General features: G+C 43.7%; 1 protein-coding gene across 3 annotated transcripts in view; it reads right to left on the minus strand.

Moving 5' to 3' along the window:
• Positions 1-20,116, minus strand: part of DDR2 (discoidin domain receptor tyrosine kinase 2) — a 182,638-nt gene extending 162,522 nt beyond the window's left edge. Inside the window, exon 1 of one of the 3 annotated variants that reach the window (XM_027527273.1) lies at positions 20,033-20,116. The gene's annotated coding sequence lies outside the window, so the exon portion shown is untranslated. Of the gene's footprint in view, positions 1-19,006; positions 19,320-19,514; positions 19,775-20,032 lie in introns of those variants that run through there. The other 2 variants (XM_027527282.1, XM_027527264.1) reach the window with 2 other exon arrangements.
• Positions 20,117-22,143: the final 2,027 nt, after the last annotated feature.

Consider the following 22,143-nt stretch of genomic DNA (forward strand, 5'->3'; position numbering starts at 1 on the left):
CACACGACCACAGACTTTGGAGTTGTAAGAACTGAAGGATTCATCTAGTATTAGTATAACCTCTGTGCAAATAGACCCAAAGTAGTTCAATACCAGATGATGAGTCAGTAGTAGACCCCTGACTAAAATTCCAAACTCTTTTTTTCTTTCCACTACACTACTAACCTTAAGTGCAAGAGACTTATTTTTTTTTATGACATATGTATTTTTTTTAATTTTATTTTTAAACTTTACATAATTGTATTAGTTTTGCCAAATGTCAAAATGAATCCATCACAGGTATACATGTGCTCCCCATCCTGAACCCTCCTCCCTCCTCCCTCCCCATACCATCCCTCTATTTTTTAAACATTCCTTTATTTCTTTGGCTGCACCGGATTCTAATTGAGGCACAAGGACCCTTAGTTGCATCATGTGGGATCTAGCTCCCCGGCCAAGGATCAAACCCAGGCCCCCAGCTTTGGGGGCATAGTCTTAGCCACTGAACCACCAGAGAAGTCTCAAGAGACCTATTTTTAAGACAAACTTTCTTGTCTCCGATCTCTTGAAATATGTCCTATGTAGCTGTTTCCCCTCAAGATGCTTCTTGAAAAAAAGAAAGAGCTCCATGATCCAAACGCTCATTGAGTGTTTATACGCTACATTTCTCTCAGAAGATCAAAATGCTTATTTCCATATTATAGACCTTGGGAAGTCCTTGCAATAAACAAACCTGCTTAATTCTCTAAGAATAGTTTCCCAAACTTAAGCCGCAGAACTCTGGCCCTTGCCCTCCCCTATTGTTTTCTATTTAAAAACCCACAAGTTTCCAAGGATTGTACTTTGGGAAGTACCACGTTTGTCCAATGAGCCAGATTTCCTTCATTAGGTCCCGACAGAAGTGCCCGTCCTGAGAGGTTCTCCCGGTGGGAACCCAGCTGGGGAGGGATGAGAGACAGAGAAGGAAAAGGAAGCAACCGCGAGCCCAGCCTCCTCCAGGGCCATCTGCTCTGCCGGCATCAAAGGGCATTTGAAAAACTTGGACTCAGGATCCTGGCTAGAAGCTTAAGGCACTTTTCTCCAGCCTAAAGTTCTTGTGGGAAGATGGGTCTCTAGGTTCTCACACACTCCACATCAGTTAGTGTGGGATCTTCACCCTGCTTCTACCCCATCATTAGTAGCAATACCATCTCACTGGTGTCCTTCAGGTTACACCCACGGCAGCCCTACCTTGTCCTGGCTCCTTCTGCCATCTTGGTCCAAACCTGGTCGCTTCACATCTGGAGGACTGAGAAGAGCCTTTGGATAACTCTCCCTGGCTTAACTCCTCCCCTGCGATTTCCCTGACATGCTGCAGTCACATTAATCTTAAACAACACTGCACTTGCTATAAGATAAAGGAAAATGTTCAAAATTCCGCAACTCCCCTTAATGTAATAAAACACAGCTATGCAAGGCTCTTTTCTCCATGCTCCCCAGTACAAATTTCCCACCACCCCAGGCTTACATCCTCACTGTTCCAAGCCGGCTGATCCTAAGCACTCTGACGGCCAAGCCTCTGCTTTTCCTGTTCTTTGCTTCCTGTCTGTCTAATTCCATCCAATTCTTACACCACTTCTAGCATCCAGCTCCAGTCCCCTGACAATACAACCCCTTCCCTGCGTTTTAGCGTTTGCAGACACTGAGCAACTAGCCCCACATTTCCTTTACTGTTTCCTGAATTTTCTAACTGATAATAAACTCAGGAAGAGAAAAGACTGTGCCTTATGACATTCAAGTCACTTAGTAAGTACTCAACAAAAAAAATTTTTTTTGCTTAATAAAGGAATAAATCCATGTAGACCTCAGAACCACGAGTTAAGCAGAACTCTTGGAAAATGCCTACAAACACTATAGGAAAATGAGCCCCTTTCTGGGCCTCAAAGTCATTTACACTTTTCTATTGATCTTAGTTTTAGGAAAGGGGAAGAAGATTGATTCTATCTCATCATGGGGCACCTGGCGAGTTTTAATTCTTTTTTTTTATAGACAGAGCTATGCTTTCTGCCCCTTCTCATAGGCTCCTTGCCGTGTTGGCCTCCAAGAGAGAGTCTAGACTGAGTACATTAAGTGATATTTAAACATGTATCTCTAAATTTTCCAAGGGTCTGGCCAAAAGAATGTTCTTTCCAAGAACATATTCTCTATTGACAATTGTTCCTTCTTTCTTTCATTCTTTGAATTTAGTGAGTCCTTGAGATAGAAGGATGGATAAAAAACAATCATGGGCCACGAAGCACCCACAGTCAAATGCAGTTTTACTCTAAATGGAGGCAAAGGAACACCTGCAACAGAATCAATCACCTGAGGGAGGCTGCTAAAAACACAGGTTCCCTGGACACTATGCAGAAAATGTTTCATCTATCAAGTTTTAAGGGCTTCCCCAGTGGCTCAGTGGTAAAGAATCTGCCTGCAATGCAGGAGACGCAGCTTCAATCCCTAGGTCAGGAAGATCCCCTGGAGGCGGGCATGGCAACCCACTCCAGTATTCTTGCCTGGAGAATCCCATGGACAGAGGAGTCCGGCGGGCTACATAGTCCATAGAGTCACAGAGAATCAGACACAACTGAAGGGACTTAGCATGCATGTATTTCAAGTTTTGAGTGGAGCCTGGGCTCTGTATTTTTAAGAAGCACTGCAGATGATTCTGATCCATACTGAAGTTTGAGACTCACTGGCTCAACAGAAAAGACAAGGATATCAGGAGACAACTATAAAACAGGGATGCCTACTTGCAAAAAAAAAGTGAGATTCACAGGTTCAAGAAGAGTAACCAAGTAGTGGTAAAAAGTGAGGTGCTTCAGTGGGAAAGACCTAGGCTCCAATTCTTATTCTGCTACTTATTAGTATTTGCTATGTGAGTGAGCCTCTCTTAGTGTCTTGTGTTCTCATGTATAACATAGGAAAGATACCCACTTCACACAATTATAAGGTTTCAATGAGATAATGTATATAAAGTGCTTAATATAAATCTTGATATAAAATAAGCACTCATGGCTAAGTTGTCATAATGTTTTTGATTATTAGTAAAATTTAAAAAGGACATCAGAAAGGCTTTCCTGGAAAAAAAAATGTAGTTTGAATTTAGAGTAGAGTCTCTCCAAGTACAAATATATTCTTTCAGGCCATGACATTTGTAGAATTTTTAAAATTTTATATCTTCGATTCTATAATTTGGAACTTTTCATGCTAGTGGTAACAAAGCGATTTCAGGGCCTGCCTTTTCATCTGGGTTTATGATTGTCCAAATGCCAGATGAAAGCCAGCTCAAGCCAAGAGCCAATCTAGAAACTGAGAAAATTGTGGGAGAATTGAGTCGCCGGGTGGCACAGGGTAGTTGAATCTGCTCAGCCATTGCGGTCAGCGTCGTGTTCCGCAATGAGCAGATGTGTGACATGAACTCTGACTCTACATACCAGTGCCTACAAGTTTATAAGCAGAAATCTGAAGCACAGACACAAAAAGCACAATGGTTCTGTCACTGATTCTAGTAATAGTCAGATTAGATAGCAATTTATCAACCCCATGCTAACCCTATCTTCAAGAGAATAGACACTTTAACAAATATCTAATGATACCAAGTTAAAATTAACATTGGAACACTGCCTACCGGCAGAGACTTGGTTAAGTAAATATGAGGTCTGATTTTCCCAAATGCATAAACCCTTGAGGCTATTAATAACAATATGTTTAATACACTCTAATAAGCATTTTCTGCATGAGTATTAATTACATTTAAACAACAGTCCCAAATTAAACATAGACCAGGCCCTGAGGCTACATGTGTCCACTCTATCTTTAAACCCCACTGCTGCTGCTGCTGCTGCTAAGTCGCTTCAGTTGTGTCTGACTCTGTGCAACCCCAGAGATGGCAACCCACCAGGCTCCCCCGTCCCTGGGATTCTCTAGGCAAGAACACTGGAGTGGGTTGTCATTGCCTTCTCCAATGCACGAAAGTGAAAAGTGAAGTCGCTCAGTTGTATCCGACTCTTAGCGACCCTATGGACTGAAGCCTACCGGGCTCCTCCATCCATGGGATTTGCCAGGCAAGAGTACTGGAGTGGGGTGCCATTGCCCTCTCCATTTAAACCCCACACTAGCGGTTAGTTTCAACAAACCACATCATCTCACGCATTAAAATAACGTTTAATTATTTTATTGAGTTTATAGCTATATTTGACTTCACTTAAAACTTTGCTTCAGCTTTATAGTTGCAGAAAAACTCCTCCCACAGACGGAGGCATCTGGTGGGCTGCAGTCTATGGGGTCTCAAAGAGTCAGGCATGACTGAGCAACTTCACTTTCACTTTTCACTTTCCTACATCGGAGAAGGAAATGGCAACCCACTCCAGTGCTCTTGCCTAGAGAACCCCAGGGACCAGGGAGCCTGGTGGGCTGCAGTCTATGGGGTCACACAGAGTCAGACACGACTGAAGCGACTTAGTAGCAGCAGCAGCTGTGTCCAAATAATTGATCATCCTGAGAAGCTGAAAAAAATTCTCTATAAAATAGGTGCACATGTTGTTCAGGTGTGAGTACTTAGATAATCCTGAGGGAAATTTTTTAGACTGCTGAGTCTGTTCTCTGCCCCTGCCTTTCCACCAAAGGAAGCAGCAGAGGATGTGCTCCTTCCCAGCAACCCCACTGCTGGGCATACACACCGGGGAAACCAAAATTGAAAGAGACACATGTACCCCAGCATTCACTGAAGCACTGTTTTCAATACCTAGGACATGGAAGCAACTTAGATGGCCATCAGCAGATGAATGGATAAGGAAGTTGTGGTAAGTATACACAATGGAATATTACTCAGCTATGAAAAGGAATTCATTTGAGTCCGTTCTGATGAGGTAGATGAACCTGGAGCCTATTATACAGAGCAAAATAAGTCAGAAAGAGAAAGACAAATACTGTATATTAATGTATATATATGAAATTTAGAAAGATGGTACCAACGATCCTACATGCAGGGCAGTAAAGGAGACACAGATGTAAAGAACAGACTTTTGGACTCAGTCGGAGAAGGTGAGGGTGGAATGATTTGAGAGAATAGCTCTGAAATATGTACATCGCCATACGTGAAATAGATGACCAGTGTAATGCATGAAGCAGGGCACCCAAAGCCAGTGCTCTGACAACCCAGAGGGATAGGGTGGGGAGGGACGTGGGAGGGTGGTTCAGGATGGGGGGGACACATGTATACCTGCAACTGATTCATGTTGATGTAATGCAAAAACCCATCCCAATATTGTAATTATCCTCCAATTAAAATAAATTAACTTTTAAAAAGAGGAAAAAAAGAAACCCATGACTAAAAGCATCCCTGCAGGATGGCTGGTTCCTACATCTTCAGCAGTGGTCTCATTACCTTCCCAGTGGCTCCTATATCAGCATCAGCAAAGCTACTATGGTGTGGGGAGGGAAGGGGGAGGATAGTACTTCTTTGAACGTGAATACCATTTACCTTACACTTAAGACCATTTACCTGGCCTTAAGAAGTGTGGTTAGTGGTGAGGGTGGGGATTATTAAATTCTAATTAAAGGAAATCACATGAATCTAGATATCCCATTGCTTTGTCACCACTCTCACCTAATCTTAATTTATCCACTAGAAAGTATATTTAACACCCCATGATCAATGAGTGGATTATTTTCCCCCAATATGTATTACTGAATCATGCAGTGGTAACTATTGGGTTGGGCAATATTTTGGGTTTTCTGTAACATCTTACAGAAAAACCCTGAATGAACTTTTTGACCAACCCAATATAATAATTTTCTCATTGTAAGGATGGATTTGGAGATATTTATGAAGAGCATCAGAGTACTTCTCCTAGGAGCTCCGAGGAATGGTGGCCCAATAGATTTGGGAGCAAGTTTGGTGTGATCACTGACCTAGAGCCAGACATCCTGGAATGTGAAGTCAAGTGGGCCTTAGGAAGCATCACTACGAACAAAGCTAGTGGAGGTGGTGGAATTCCAGTTGAGCTATTTCAAATCCTGAAAGATGATGCTGTGAAAGTGCTGCACTCAATATGCCAGCAAATTTGGAAAACTCAGCAGTGGCCACAGGACTGGAAAAGGTCAGTTTTCATTCCAATCCCAAAGAAAGGCAATGCCAAAGAATGCTCAAACTACTGCACAATTGCACTCATCTCACATGCTAGTAAAGTAATGCTCAAAATTCTCCAAGCCAGGCTTCAGCAATACGTGAACTGTGAACTTCCTGATGTTCAAGGTGGTTTTAGAAAGGCAGAGGAACCAGAGATCAAATTGCCAACATCTGCTGGATCATGGAAAAAGCAAGAGAGTTCCAGAAAAACATCTATTTCTGCTTTATTGACTATGCCAAAGCCTTTGACTGTGTGGATCACAATAAACTGTGGGAAATTCTGAAAGAGATGGGAATACCAGACCACCTGATCTGCCTCTCGAGAAATTTGCATGCAGGTTAGGAAGCAACAGTTAGAACTGGACATGGAACAACAGACTGGTTCCAAATAGGAAAAGGAGTACGTCAAGGCTGTATATTGTCACCCTGCTTATTTAACTTATATGCAGAGTACATCATGAGAAACGCTGGGCTGGAAGAAACACAAGCTGGAATCAAGATTGCTGGGAGAAATATCAACCTCAGATATGCAGATGACACCACCCTTATGGCAGAAAGTGAAGAAGAACTAAAAAGCTTCTTGATGAAAATGAAAGTGGAGAGTGAAAAACTTGGCTTAAAGCTCAATAAACATTCTGAAAACGAAGATCATGGCATCTGGTCCCATCACTTCATGGGAAATAGATGGGGAAACAGTGGAAACAGTGTCAGACTTTATTTTTTTGGGCTCCAAAATCACTGCAGATGGTGACCGCAGCCATGAAATTAAAAGATGCTTATTCCTTGGAAGGAAAGTTATGACCAACCAAGATAGCATATTCAAAAGCAGAGACATTACTTTGCCAACAAAGGTCCATCTAGTCAAGGCTATGGTTTTCCCAGTGGTCATGTATGGATGTGAGAGTTGGACTGTGAAGAAACCTGAGCACCGAAGAATTGATGCTTTTGAACTGTGGTGTTGGAGAAGACTCTTGAGAGTCCCTTGGACTGCAAGGAGATCCAACCAGTCCATTCTGAAGGAGATCAGCCCTGGGACTTCTTTGGAAGGAATGATGCTAAAGCTGAAACTCCAGTACTTTGGCCACCTCATGCGAAGAGTTGACTCATTGGAAAAGACTCTGATGCTGGGAGGGATTGGGGGCAGGAGGGGAAGGGGCCGACAGAGGATGAGATGGCTGGATGGCATCACTGACTCGATGGATGTGAATCTGAGTGAACTCCGGGAGTTGGTGATGGACAGGGAGGCCTGGCGTGCTGCGATTCATGGGGTCACAAAGAGTCGGACACGACTGAGCAACTGAACTGAACTGAACTGTGGCTGACAATAGCTTCTGTTCCTACAAAGGGCTGGATTCAAACGTTTAGGAGACCCAAGCACTGAAAATATAACACCTTCCCTACTCCCACCTCACCAAGTACTCCGTTATAAAAATAATACTCAGTGTAACATGAAGTATAAGAACATTCAGTAAAGTTCTGATTTTTTCATGATGATTGTTTCAATACTTTTTTGGAAACCAATTTTCTATTTATTTCTGAAAGAATTTGGAGATGCCGCTGCTAGTGCCTTAAACACCTTCATGTAAAACAACATTGTAAGTGAATCCAGGGTCCTCACTTCCATATTTCACTTGAAACCAGGGCTCATTTGTTGTATAGTCTGCTGATAACAAAGATGGAGTCTTTTTGTGTGTTGAACTCTTTTCTTCCTATGTACTGCCCAAGAATTTCTTCACCAGCCTTCTCTTTGCCCTAACCTACCCAACTCAAATGAAGACTTAGATCTAAAAAATCTGAAATTCCTTTCAATATCCATACTACTTAGTAAATTAGGGCTAGAAATTAGAATTTCTGCCCTATTTAAAGCAATGTTCCTTTTTTTTTTTTCTCTCCTATATTACTTCTGCCCAAGGCAAGAAGGAACTGGATGTAGGATCACCAGGAAATGCAGAGTCATTGAAGTTTACATATGTATATAGGATAAAGTAGCCATCCTGAGATCTTTGACAAAACATGTTTTGTAAATGCTGGCAACTACTTGTCAACTGGAAAATGAAAATGGGGAGCACCTGGGAGCCCAGAGGTGGTCCTTCCTCCAGCTAAGCAAAAGGCACAGGACAGCCCCCTTTTTCCAGAGGGCATGGGGCTCCTGTGGATCTAGGAGGGGGAAGAAGTTAGCACCCTAAGTCATAAAAATGAAAGAGGTGAGTAAACATCAGGGAGTTTTGAAAGGGAAACAATGGGAAGAGCATCAATCATCTTTTATCCTGCAAAGCCAAGTCTGTCACCAAAAACACAGCAAAAGGATAAGAAAGTAACTTTTCACACTCCGCTGAGGTATCCCCATAAGTCTAGAATTTACATCTTAGCTTGACATTCAAGTTTGACATCTCTTTGGTAATGAATGGCTGACCAAAATGCTCTTCACCTCCAAACATAATATTAAGTAACAGTTAATTTACTCTTCACATACCACTAACTAATCAAATGAGAATTTTTAGGGAAAAGTAAAAGGAAAGCACTTCTATTATCAGAGGTATGAACACACCAGTGAGGAAAGAAGCATGATGAGGAAGACATCAGCTCTGCATATGGTCAAACCAAGAGAAACCAAATCTGGAGCTGTACCCTGAAACCTAGAATGACAATCATCACCCTCTGGGAATAACCATTTTCTATTTATCACTTACAGGAAAACAGCCCTGTGTGCATTATATACCCAATACCCATTCCAGTATTCTGGCCTAGAGAATTTCATGGACCATACAGTCCATGGGGTTGCAAAGTCAGACATGACTGAACGACTTTCACTTCACACTCACACAAAGTATTCAGATGTCAGCTTACATATTACTCCACATTTGTGCTCATGAAGACTTTACTGCCTTCAATTTTCACATCTAAAAGAAGCAGGATCTGAACCCAGCGCTTCTGATAGCAGTCTCAGTGCTTACACCATTTCTCCATGACCTGCTCTCTTCCATGTTTTGAAGTTATGAGTAAAGTTGCCATAATCATCTGTATTTAGATTTCTGTGTAAACATAAGTTCTCAATTTGTTTGGGTAAATACCAAGGAGCATGATTTCTGGGTCACTCATACGAATATGTTGATTTCTGTGAAAAACTGCCAAAGTGGCTGTGCAATTTTGTATTTCCAGCAGCAGTGAATAAAAGTTATCACTGCTTTCTTCAGCACCAGTATGGGGTGCTATCACTGCTCTGGATTTCGGCCATTCTAACAGGTACTGTAATGATAATTCGTTGTTGAAATGATAATTCATTGTTGTCTTAATCTGAAATTTCCTGATGACATACAATGCTAAGCATTGTTTCATGTCTACTGTGGCTTCGCTGGTAAAGAATCCTCCTGCAATGCAGAAGACATGGGTTCGATCCCTGGGTTGGGAAAATCCCCTGGAGAAGGGAACGGCTACCCACTCCAGTATTCTTGCCTGGAGAACCCAGTGGATTATATAGCATGGGGTCGCAAAGAGTTGGACTCAGCAACACGACTGAGCAACTATCACTTTCATTGCAATCTGTGGGCTTCCCTCGTGGCTCAGGTGGTAAAGAATCTGCCCACAATGCTGGAGACCTGGGTTCAGTCCCTGGATGGGGAAGATCCCCTGGAGAAAGGAGTGGCAACCCTCTCCAGTATTCTTGCCTGGAAAATCCTATGGACAGAAGAGCCTGGCAGGCTACAGTCCATGAGGTTGCAAAGAGTTGGACATGACTGAGTGACTAACACTTTTTGCCATTTGTATATCTTCTTTGGTGAGCTGTCTGTTCATTTTCTTTTGCTCATTTTCTTATTGTTGAATTTGAAGAGTCCCTTACACATTTTAGGTAACTGTCCTCTATTGGATATGTCTTTCACAAATATTTTCTCCCAATCCATGTCTTATAGTCTCATTGTCTTGATACTAGCTTTCACAGAGCAAAAAATTTTCATTCTAATGAAGTCCACTTTATCAATTTTTTCTTTCAAGGATTGTACCTTTGGTGTTGAAACGTCATCACCATACCCAACGTCACCTAGGTTTTCTCCTATGTTATGTTATAGTTTTCTGGTTTCTCATTTTATATTTAGGTTCATGATCTATTTTTAGTTCATTCTTGTGAAGGACAGAAGGTGTGAGTCTAGATTTGTTTTGGTTTTGGGGTTTTCTTTTGCATGTTCAATTATTCCAGCACCATTTGGTGAAAAGACTATCTTTCTCCATTGTACTGCCTTTTATTCTTTGCAAAAAAACAGTTGGCTATATTTATGTGGATTTATTTCTAAGCTCTCTAGTCTGTTCTATTGATCTACTTATCTTTTTTTTTTTTTCAGCAATACCACACTGTCTTAATTACTGTAACTCTATAGTAAAGTCTTAAAATCGGGTAACATCAGTCCTCTGACTTTGTTCTTCTCCAGAAGGAGAAGGGGATGACAGACGATGAGATGGCTGGATGGCATCACCAACTTGATGGACGTGAGTTTGAGTGAACTCCGGGAGTTGGTGATGGACAGGGAAGCCTGGCGTGCTGCGATTCATGGGGTCGCAAAGAGTTGGACACGACTGAGCAACTGAACTAAACTGAACTGAATATTGTGCTGATTACTCTGGATCTTTTGCCTCTCCTTATAAATTTTAGAATCAGTTTTGTGATAGTCACAAAATAACTTACTGGGATTTTTACTAGGATTTGGATCTATTTATAATTTCCTTTGATATTATTTTAACATTTTATCTCAATTTTAAAAATCTGTCTAGTGTACACATTCTAAAAGTAGAACTACATCTGTCTGAGGAATAATTAGCTATTCTTAAGTAATATTTTATTTATTTATTTATTTGAAGCATAATTGCTTTACCATATTGTGTTGGTTTATACCAGCATTATATATGTGTTGGTTGCCATATATCAACATGAGTCAGCCACAGTACTCCTGAGTAACTTTAACTCCCACTGCTCTCTTCTTTAGGTCAACTTGTTCCCCAGGCTCTCAAGAGAGTACATCCTAAAGAACCAACCCCAGCAGGCTTTGTATACTTCACCACTCCTCTAAACTTCATATGCCTCTGCGAAATCACAGTCCTGCAAGGCCTTTTGTTGGTATAGCTCCCGTAGGGCCTTCCAAGACAATCTTGCACACAGTAAATTTTGCTGGATTTGCTACTATGAACAGTGTTCAAAAGGCATTTGGACCAACCATCTCCATAGGCATAGTGCTTTCCTGCTTACAAAGTTCCTACACAGTATCTTCTCTGAACCTAAAGGAAGGGATAAAGACACATGAGGAAAATAGATGAGGAAATTGAGGAACACTGAAGTTAAAAGCCTTGAGGTAAAAAAAACCTAGAAAATGATGGTGCTGAGATCAAAACTTACTACATATTTGCCTCACTACCTTTTGCACACAAGGTTCTATTCTTCAGAAGCCCTCCCAGTTATACCCCCGCCCTGGAGTACACAGCAATATGTTTGAGCAGTAGGTCCCAGACACTCTCCTCAAACATTTTTGGAAGGTCTCATTAAGCACAAAGCACAAGCCACAGACAGTTGAGTGAGTGAATACATTAAAGACAATGCTGATCTCCACGAGAAGCCCAGCTGAACCCAGGAGCTTCGAAGTAAGTCTAAACCCCTCTTAGAATCTCTCTGACTTTTCATTGCTCTTCCAGGCCTCAGGGATACTTGGGCTAGCTCAAACCTAACCTTTCTCGGTCCTTAGAGACCAAGATGAGAGTCCAGCTAACAAGTAGTGTGCATGCTCAGTCATTTCAGTCGTGTCCGACTCTCTGCGACCACATGGACTGTAGCCCACCAGGTTCCTCTGTCCATGGGATTTTCCAGGCAAGAATACTGGAGTGGGTTGCCATTTCCTTCTCCATGGGATCTTCCTGACCCAGGGATCGAACCTGGGTCTCCTGCATTGCAGGCAGACTCTTTACCATCTGGGCCACCAGGGAAGCCCCAGGTAATAAGTAGACAATCTGCCAAATTCTGGGACCTTTGTTGCTTGGAGAATTACAGAACTTGGAAATATCTAGTAGTTCTATGCACAATAGAAAGCAAAAAATAAGAAAACCAAAATAAGAAGAGAATTATTTTCAACCAAATCATATCTGAATAACACAGTATCAACCATAACATGTCCAAATGCAAGCAAATAAAATTAAAAGAGATGGAGAAAGTTTAGAGAGACCATCACTTTAGCCATTAGGTGATTGTTTTTTCAGTGACTATCCTTGGACAGGCATCTGGACATCTTGGTTCCTCTGTTAAGCTATTGTTATTAGAAAATGTTAAGCAAAGTGTGTTATACTCAGAAGTAGTCAATAAAAGCTTGCTAAATTGAATTAAACACAGAAAATACAGTTGAATTGTTGTGGGAACCCAAAGCAATCAGGGAGATAAACAGGTTAGAAACCACTGAGAAATGTAGCCAGATGGGGAAAATGGATAAGACTTGGGCATTAGAAGCAGGAGGGGGAAATGTGGTGAACATCAGTCCAGGCCAGTCCTCCCTCCGGTGGTCCCTCCAGCTTGGAGCCCTTGGTGGGACAAGTGAGCTACTGGATGACTACTCCAGAAGCACAAAATTTGATTTCTCCTTTGTTAACTCATCTCTCCCTTTCCTAAATGCATTTAGTTATGATAGCACTAGCAATTGTGACCCATACTATTTTACACTGCCCTTTAAATCTTTCCATCATAATAGGATTATTTGTCCAATATATTATATATTTTATCCCTCCTTCCCTACCTGTCCCAAGGTGCCAACTCTTTTTTCCTTCAGGTGTTGCACAGACCCCTAACCAAGTAATCCACTCTTGTGCTTAATTTCCTGTAAAGATAGCATTATGCACAAGTCTGTTTTGACCATTAAGGGAAAGGTTGAGGAAAAGTGAGGTAAGGGTGCATAAGGGAGTGGGGACAAGGAAATGAACTAACAGTTGTCTTTTCAAATCGAAGAGGACAAGTTTCCAACAGATTACATCCATGCTGCTTCCCAGGTGGCACCACTGGTAAAGAACCTGCCTGCCAATGCAGGAGACATAAGAGATTTGGTTCGATCCCTGGGCGGGAAGATCTCCTGGAGGAGGGCATGGCATGGCATGGCCACTGCAGTATTCTTGCCTGGAGAATCCATGGACAGAGGAGCCTGGCGGGCTACCATGCATGGGGTCGCAAAAAGTCAGAGTGAAACAGCTTAGCACACACCCACATAGTGAAATGAAAGAGATCTATCCAAGATAACAATCTCCATGATTCATACATGATGGGCTTTTAGACCACAGAGTATTGAAGATTCCACCAGAAAAAGTAAGAGAAGTGAGCATTCCCTTACTCGGACCATCTACTGTGTGCTGCTGCTGCTGCTAAGTCACTTCAGTCGTGTCCAACTCTGTGTGACCCCAGAGATGGCAGCCCACCAGGCTCCCCCGTCCCTGGGATTCTCCAAGCAAGAACACTGGAGTGGGTTGCCATTTCCTTCTCCAATGTGTGAAAGTGAAGTCACTTAGTCGTGTCCGACTCTTAGCAACCCCATGGACTGCAGCCTTCCAGGCTCCTCCGTCCATGGGATTTTCCAGGCAAGAGTACTGGAGTGGGGTGCCATTGCCTTCTCCGCATCTACTGTGTATGAGGCTGTATGTCGGCCTCTTTGCAAATCTAATGGCACGTATTTTGTATAACAAACCTATGAGACAAGAAAAATGAGACCTGAAGATGTTAAATATTTTGCCCAAGTTTACATGGCTAGTAAGTGGTGGCAAAACCAGAATTTAAACCCATGTCCTTTCCACTGCAAAAGTACTTTGAGAAGTATTATCTGTAGAAGGGGATTTTGCTCAGTGAATGTTGTTGCCTGGAAGAATGTCGTTGGACTGAGGATATGGGAAAATAACTGAGCTGAACAAGCCAAAGCAGCAGTGCCATACTAATAATACAAACAACCATCATCAGCATCACGTATTAGCTACGTGCCAAATGCTATGCTATATACTCACAAGTGGCATCTGTAATACCTATTCAATGGGAGTTACCAGCCTTACTTTACCATATAGGAAACTGAGAGAGTTTAAGCAACTTGCGCAGGGTCACAAGGTCAGTGAGTACAGAGCTGGGAGTGGAAATCGGGTCTGTCTGACTTCACAACAGAAAGAGTTCACGGCCTAGACAAGTGGTCCACGTAAGGGAAAAAGGCAGATTGTGGACATTTTGAGGTGGTCTTGACCCAGCTCAAAGCAGTCAGCTAGAGGAAAGAGGCATGCCCACCAGAGAAGGGAGGCACTGGCCGCTAAATTCTTGACAGCACACCAGGGTGGGGCCGTCCTATAAAGGAGGTCCTCACTTCACGCTGAGGAGTGACTGAGAAGACAGACTTGGAGAGTTATCAGCAGAGATTCAGGTTGGACTCACATGGGAAACACTTCAAAGTCCTCATTTCCACCTTCAGCTACTCTTACTTAACTGATCCTTAAGGTCCACTCAAAATTCCTAACATAGTGGTAAGCAACCCACATTGTGGACGGTTGCTGAATTCAGAGACGTTCTGGGAGGCCTGGGGATGCTGGACGCATATCTGGACCGAGTTGTCATTTTTGGGAGAAAGTCAATTCAAACACTGCACGACTTCAAACAAGGCAAGGGGCATAAAGAATCCAGTGTGTCTGTGTTGTGGGCAGGTCACCATTTATGTCAGCTGGTACTCAACATCAGAAGGTCTGTGGAGGTCGGTTTTTGAGGGGCTTTAGCTTTCTGGATGCCCGGGAGACATGCCTGAAAGTGGATCTTATAAGGGAACTTGGGAAGAAGAGTCTGAGAGCTAATGCTAATTTAAAGTGGTATGACATCCACTCACACTTCATTGTCTAAAATAATGCCTTTAGCCAAATCACTGTAAAATTCTGACTAGATCCCCAACCTTCTCACCTCTTTGGTTTAGACCCTAATCACCACTTCCAAAATCTAACAGTGATAATTGTTATAAAATTCACAGTGCATACTTTAGGAATTCGCAAAGCTTTCTCCCATATGTATTTGATATATGCATAATGGTAACAGGAGCAGAGGTGATGACATGAAATCAGTGTTTGTTGAGCACTAGATGCTAACTTAGAGTGTTTCATGTACATTATTTCAGGAAGTTTTTGTAACAGTCCTGTTGGTGGGGGAGAATGGTGTGGCATCAACACACAGAGGGGTGGGAGGCACTCTAATATTGTAGTGTGCCTTTTAAAATGTAATCATGAGCTTCCTTGGTGGTTCAGTGGAGGAGAGTCCAGCTGCCAGTGCAGAAGACATGGGTTCGATCCCTGGTCCAGGAGGACCCCACATGCCGTGGGACATCTAAGCCCATGTCCCACAACTGTTGAGCCCGTGCTCTAGAGCCCGGGAACCATAACTACTGAGCCCACGTGCCCTAGAGCCCTTGCTCCCAAACAAGAGAAGCCACCACAATGAGAAAAGCCTGCACATGGCAATTAGAGAGGAGCCTTTGATCACCGCAACTAGAGAACAGCCAGTGCAGCAACGAAGGCCTGGCACAGCCAAAAATAATAAATAAATAATACGGATCTTTAAAAAACGTAATGATATGAAATGATCTGGACTAGATTTGTTACATGTGATAGATAATTCATATGACTTAATGTCTGGGAAGTGATTGTATAAGAAAGGAGGCAAGCAGTGAGCTAACAGAGAGGCTAGAGGAGAGAGAGGCGGGGAGACTCCTCTGGATGACACTCCCACTCTGTGCTCAGACATTGTCTAGGAGAAGCTCACTGTTTTCCTCTACTCACACACTTACTTCCTGGAGCTGGTGCAGGCCCCACAGGTAAAGGGCTCAGACCCACAAAGGGCCCCCCAGGAGAGACACTGATTACAAGGGTCCCCAACTTACCTACAACATCTTTCCAACTTGACTACAAATCACAGGTTGCCGCAACCCATCCCCCACCTCCACCACCCCCTTTTAGATTCCATCATTTGCTAAACCAGCTCACAAAAGTCAGGAAAACACTTAATGTGTGATGTGAAGTGAAGTGAAGTGAAAGTCACTAAGTCGTGTCCGACTCTCTGTGACCCTATGGACTGTAACCTGCCAGGCTCATCCGACCAAGGAATTCTCCAGGCCAGAATACTGAAGTGGGTAGCCATTCCCTCTTCCAGGGGGTCTTCCCAACCCAGGGATCGAACCCAGGTTTCCCGCATTGCAGGCAGATTCTTTACCATCTGAGCCACCAGGGAAGCCCATACACTTATGGGTATTTATTTATTATATATTAAAGGATATGGATTAAATGGGCCTTCCACAGTGGCTCAGCAGTAGAGAATCCACCTGCAATGCAAGAGACCAGGGTTCAATCCCTGGCTTAGGAAAATCCCCTGGAGGAGGGCATAGCAACCCACTCCAGTATTCTTGCCTGGAGAATCCTATGAACAGATGAGCCTGGTGGGTTATAGTCCAAGGAGTCGGGCATGACTGAAGCAACTGAACAGCACAGATAAACAGCCAGCCAAAGAGATACATAGTGCAAGACAGCGTAGGAGCTTCTGTCCCTGTGGGGCAGGGGTGCACCATCCTCCAAATGCATGGTTGCGTTCACCAACCCAGAAGCTCCCCAAACTTGATCGTTTGGGGATTTCCAACACGTGGGCATGATTAATCATTAACTCCATCATTAACTCCCCTTCCTGGAAGGCAGGAGGTAGGGCTGAGAAGCCCAAGTCTTCCTGGGCACCAGCCTCCATCCAGGAGCCCACCCAAAGTCACCTCCTTAGAAAAAAGACAGTCCTATCACCCAGAAAATTCTGAGGGACTTAAGAGCTCTACCCTAGGAACAGGGGTCAGAAGCCAAATATTAAAACAAAAGATGCTCCTAATACTCTCATCACTTAGGAAACTGCAAGGGTTTCAGAAGCTCTGTCCCAGGAACCAGGGAAAGAAACAAATATACTTTTTCTGCATATGTCACAGACATGGATATTGTTGGAGTTACAATTTGTAGATTCTAAGTAAGAGAAACTGGGAATGCCTTCCACACTTCCCTTAACTTCAGTGTTTATAAAGCAAACAGCTCTTAACTAGAAGCAGAGGCAGGGCCTCCCCAGCACCTGCTGGGTCTCCACACCGACCCCCCGCCACCCTCATTCCCAGGACCAGAGGTATCCCTTCTGACCACAGGTACAGATGAGGGAACACGAGGAAGATCCAGGGTCAAGGAACAACCCTTAATCAGATATGAAGCTCCTGAAAAGCCATCTCCTTCGAGGAGAAAGATGTGAACTGATCCTAACAGACCTTCCTTGTTCAGAGATGGTGCAGACCCAGGCAAAGGAAGCATGGTGTCCTTCAGCGCCCACCGAGCCCCTGGGTGAGGTAGTGTGACCAGGCCAGGCACCAGAGGAAAGTTTCAGACAGAAAGTCCGGAGATATCCCCTGCAAGGAAGGACTGCTTCCATTCAAAAGAGATGGGCACTAGGACAGAATTCCCCCATTGCAGCCACCCTCCCGCCAGCATCAGCAGGCGCTGCCTCACATTTCATCCCAGTGTTCAGCGTCCATTGTCACAAGAACCATATGGGGAAGCCCTTCACAGCCTTCAGATGGCATTCATGTCCAATATCTCCTCAAACAATAATACAGAAAAGAAGTGCTATTATTCCCATATGATACATACAGAGGCCAAGGTAGAGAACAGAAGATCAACTTTGCCAAGTAGTAAAAGAGAGAGCCAGAGCTTGAACTTGGGTCTTCAGAACCTAAATCCCAGGCTCTTTGCAGAACAAAGGTAAATATATACCAAACACCCAGAAGTAATGCACAGAGCTGCCCACCTGCAACCTCTTTCTGGTATCCAGACAGATAACCATCCAAGTGCGGAAGTGGCCTCTAAAAGAGGGTCCGCACGGCTCCCCTCGTCTGACATCTTCGCCCCCTAGTCACCAGTCACCCACCGAGGGAAATGTGGAGTTTGACTTGGAAGTAATCAAATGTGTGTATGGAGTGGGGGAGGGGAGTGCTATTACAGAGTGAGTCAGAGCACAGAGTTTAGAGTCAGACATTCGTGAGTTTGAACCTCATTAGCTCTACTTCCTTTTGCAGCTCACTCCACTTCTCTGTTTTAAGGTCTTTATTCATAAAATAGGAATAATGTCTCCGGAACTGTGAGGATTCAGACAGATTACAGATGGGGAGAGAGCTCTGAGCATGGAGTCTGGGGTAGAACAAGCACCTGGCTTTTTTTTTTTTTTACACACTGACACACAACCAAAGGTGACCACAGATACCATTTGCTGATGAACCACTATCGGGCATCCTCTCTTGAGGATAACTAATGTCCTTGTGGTGACTTGTTAATTAAACTGCCTCAGCCTCATGAATGTGGAGGTGTGGAGTGCAAAGAGCCCTGGGTTAGCAGGAAAGAGAACTTCGATTTCATCTGCAGCTTCACTACGAATGTTGCTGTGTGACCCTGAGTGTGTCAGTCCCACTCTGGCACTTCCACCACTTGAGAAATGAGGGGTCATGAGGGATCTCTAAGGCTCTTTACAGACCTGACTCTCATTCCTCCAGGGAAAGGACGCAAAATGGTGCTGAAGCCCTCCTGGCCTGAGCAGTGCAAACTCCCGCCTCAAATGGCTGGCCTAAGAGCTTCAGCCACTTGGAAAAATCCTCTTTCCCCTTGGATGAGACTCTTGAACCTCAGCCAGGACTCAGAGGTCCCAACTGCAAACAGTCACAAGTCATTTGATAACAAAGGGAAAGACACCCCGGCCAGCGAGTTGGGGAAGATGAGGCTCGGCACCAACTGAAAAATACGCCAACTAGCCCCCCACCCAGCCACCCCAAACCTCAGGGTGAAGCCACTGCTTACCCGAAGATGTCCTTCTCACCATTAAGTCTGCAACTCCCCTGAAAAACCAGAAGTACTAAAAGCTGTCCTCTCCCAAACTCAGGACCCTCCAACACCACTAGTAAGTGCCAAAAACTTAGCTCTCTGCTCAGGCTTCTCCATCTCTGAAATCAGCTCTGCGATCGGCCTGTCTTGCCTGCCAACAGTTTCAACTCTACGGACGCTGTTTATTGTATCCTGCAGTTGCGATGGATTCGTTTATTTTGCCTCAGTCTTCTTTGGTTAGTAGCGCTTTATTCTTCTCTCCATAACATAAATCCAGCCTCCCCAGATGTGAAACCTTGGATTTCTTAAGCCTATGGTGACCCATTTCCTTCCCTTCCTGGCCTGCCTTGAAATGAAACTCCCTTCTGCCTCCTTTTTCAAACTTTTCCTGAGACATCGGGAGAAGGATAGTTAGAGCTTTCATTTTCGGAAAAGTGAAAAAAAAAAAATGAAGGAAGAAAAAAAATCAAAACACATAACTTACGTTCATCCAGAAGTGCACAGTTTTGGATGGAAGAAAACAGAGCTATAATCCACTGCGTTCCCCCAACCCGAAAAGAAGAATCTGTTGTGAAACGCTTCTTTTTCCACTTTGCCGGTGGAGGAGCCCCGTGGTAGGCATACATCCACAGGCTGATGCAAGATGCCTTTGAGAGAAACCTCACATTCTGAGGATTCCTGGGAAAGCGCCAGGGATCCCAGCATCCAATATATTGCACATTTGGTTTCAATTAGGAAGGGGGTTGGGGAGGGAAGAAGGAAAGTCACCAATCAGAGCTGTTTTCTGTTTAGAGACTATTTCTTTTGACCCAAGGGACCTCGGGCAAAGCTATAATTTACAGCAAAACCCATTCATAGAAGAAAAAATATGTATAACCATAGGACAGACTTAAAGACACAGTTCCCTTCCGCCTTGTCCCCACCGCATCCATCCCCAAGCCCTCCCCTTCTTCCATCTAAGATTTGGTCCCCACCCTGTGACCCCCACCTCATTTTTCTTACTTAAGCTGAAGCTATGAGCACAACTTAAGGTTTGGATTCTTCCTCCTCCAACCGAAGCTTCCAGGACAGTTGGGTCACACACATGAAGCTGATCTTTAGTGTTTTATCCATGAAAGCCCAGAGCTGAGCCCTCCCCTCAAAAGCGTTTATTTAATCCTCCCCTCCACCCCTACTACCTCCCCCACCAAAAAAAAAAAAAAAAAAAAGAATTAGATAGTTTGAGAGTCTAGGATTCCTTTTTTTTTTTCACTTAGTTCCCAGTTGATTGCTTCCTCTGAGGGTCTGTTGCTGTCCTGAATCCATGCTGCTAAATGAAAACACAAGCATTTACAAGGACTTTCTAAATTATTTTGAAACTTTTTTCCTCTTTTTTTTTTTTTTTCTATCCACTGCTGTGAAGAAGATCACGTGAAAGGAGAGTATAAGTGACAGGGAGGAACCCTTCCTCTGCTCTTTAAAAGAGTAACTAATAATCCTCTCCATCCATCAAGGCTCCTGGCATTAACCCTTCAGAGCCTGGATCCTTCCTTCCCAAGCACAGGCTTGGTTTTTCCTGGAGGTCTCGATGCTCTGTGAGTACAGGAAATGCAGGGTAAGCAGAGACTTAAGGTCAGCAGATCCAGAGAGAAAGGCAGATGGCAAAAGAGGTTGAGAAGACCCAACCCACCTTTGAGCAATGCTTCCTCATACAAAGACCTTCTACCTCGGGGCTCTTAAGTGATCCCCACCTCTTCCCTGTTGTACTTCGGCAGGTAATCTGGGATTGCACAGCCCCCAAGATGAGCAAGGAGAGAGGTGGGACTAACCGGAAAAGGAGAGCAGAAAGGGATCATGCAAGGACATACTCATAGTAAGTTTGAAGACCAAGATATTTCAGAAGAGGAAGGGGAAGGCAAGAGGACATCCAATTGGCATGGCCATGAGGAGTCAAGCTGCCAGTGTTAAGTCCTGAAAAGGCCTTTAAGCTCAACCAGAAAGTAGCCTTCCAAATCTGTGCTTTCCAGATGGAAGACCCGGAGAGCGATCAGAGGGCAGACACAGAGATGACTGAAGGTAGAGAACAAACACCAAGAGGAGACACTAGAACTCAGGGCATTTTACAAAGAGAAAAAACAATGCAGAGACAAATCTATTAAGAAGACTTCAGATAATGTAGACAATCCAAAATTAGCTGAGGGTGACAGACTCAGCTCAACTCAATAAATATGTATTGAGCTTTTATCAGGCACTTTACTGGGTGCTTGCTTGAAACAACTACAGATGTCTTGTTACAGAAATAGTCCTAGAATCCTCCCAGATATCTAGGCCTATAATCATTCACCTCTTTGGCATGACCAGGAAGAATGCACTGATTAGCCTGACCTATAATTTCACGGATTTAGTGAGACTACAGTTCAAATGTGGAAAACAGTGTAATAACTTCATGAAGCCAGAAGCTAATAAAGGACAGATAACATATGCGTCCTTAAACACCAGTATTTAAGGTGGTTCAGCTCCATAGTCAGGGCTGGTTGTCTGTCTGTGTATCTGTGTAACTAGGAGTCCAGCTTGAGCCAGTGATGCTAACTACAGAACTCAGACACGCCGGGGTCTGTCTGAGGAAGGGTGGGTAGGGATGTCAAGAGTCTATTGCTGGGACTTTCTTGGTAGTCCAGCAGTTAAGAATCTGCCTGCCAATGCAGCAGACATGGGTTCGATCTTCCCTGTCTCCACATACTGTGGAAAAACGAAGTCCTTGTGCCACAACTACCGAGCCAGCGAATCTAGAACCTGAGCTCCACACCAAGAGAAGCCGCCAAGATGAGAAGTCTGCACCCCACAAAGAATAACAGCCCCAACTCGCTGCAACTAGAGAAAGCACACACAGCAACGAAAACCCAGTGCAACCAAAAATAAACATTTTTTTAAAAGAATCTATTGGTACACAGACCAAGGAGACTATAGGGAAAAACTCTCTGAGTGAAGAGAGAAACAAGGGACAAAAGACAGCCCCAAGTACAACCAAGCTGTGTCAAAGATAAGGAAAAGCTCTAGAAAATTACCAAGTATACCACTCAGGTTGTGTGTGTATGCTCAGTCACTTCAGTCATGTCTGACTCTTTGTGACCCCA

The sequence above is a fragment of the Bos indicus x Bos taurus genome, chromosome 3 (assembly GCF_003369695.1).
Source record: "Bos indicus x Bos taurus breed Angus x Brahman F1 hybrid chromosome 3, Bos_hybrid_MaternalHap_v2.0, whole genome shotgun sequence".
In the NCBI taxonomy this organism is placed as follows: Eukaryota; Metazoa; Chordata; class Mammalia; order Artiodactyla; family Bovidae; genus Bos; species Bos indicus x Bos taurus.